Source organism: Hoplias malabaricus, chromosome 3 (genome assembly GCF_029633855.1).
Source record: "Hoplias malabaricus isolate fHopMal1 chromosome 3, fHopMal1.hap1, whole genome shotgun sequence".
In the NCBI taxonomy this organism is placed as follows: Eukaryota; Metazoa; Chordata; class Actinopteri; order Characiformes; family Erythrinidae; genus Hoplias; species Hoplias malabaricus.
In genome coordinates, this window is record NC_089802.1 from 150,001 (window position 1) to 150,729 (window position 729).

At 32.6% G+C, this 729-nt stretch overlaps 1 protein-coding gene across 1 annotated transcript in view; it reads left to right on the forward strand.

Moving 5' to 3' along the window:
- dpysl4 (dihydropyrimidinase like 4) overlaps positions 1–126 on the forward strand; it is a 19,618-nt gene extending 19,492 nt beyond the window's left edge. Inside the window, exon 14 of the mRNA XM_066663441.1 lies at positions 1–126. This exon is cut by the window's left edge and continues 1,376 nt beyond it. The gene's annotated coding sequence lies outside the window, so the exon portion shown is untranslated.
- The last annotated feature ends 603 nt before the right edge of the window (positions 127–729 follow it).

A 729-nucleotide genomic window follows, 5' to 3' on the forward strand; every position in this document is an offset into this window, starting at 1 on the left:
TTACGAAGGTTCTCATGTCTTCCTTCAACTGTTAAATCCTTAATCATCTTCATCCAGTCCTGCTTTTGGTAAAATACAGTTTAATATTCAGTTTTTATTTCCATTCATGAGTATGAATAAAGCAAGTAGAGGACTTTTTTTTTCTTGGAAATAACTTCTAAATCTGTCATTTGAAGAGAGTTGAGTTTCTAGGGTTTAATCAGTGGTTAGATGGAGACTATAAACATGTTCATGCATCAGTGCAATAAACCAGAGTTCTTCAAATTTCTGTCAAAACAGGCTTAAAGCCCTGAGACACTGTCCTGAGGGCATTCTATCATTTTAAATGAGGGCTTTGCTACAATCCAAACAATGTCAATAATTTCTAACATTTTTTTTTCTTTTTATAGCACAGCCATTCTTCTAAGGCTTTGAATGAAATCTCAGCGCAGTACAGGTTCACAGAGCACTGTCATAGATGGGAAGGATGAAAAATAAATGCGCTATTATATAATAATAAGGGCAGCAAAAGCTTAACTACAAAGAAAAGATGTTGGGACGTGAAGAAATATGAAAGCAGTGATTAATACATTTTACAGTTAACTCTATTAACGTTATTTATTTTTCTTATTTGTAAATTAATTTTGAAATCAGCCAGGTATGATAGATGAGTAAATTCAGGAAGGTTTTGTCCCTAAAAGATCATTAATTTTAAGTGTTATTCTCAGCAAACTTGAAGAGCATGTTTAC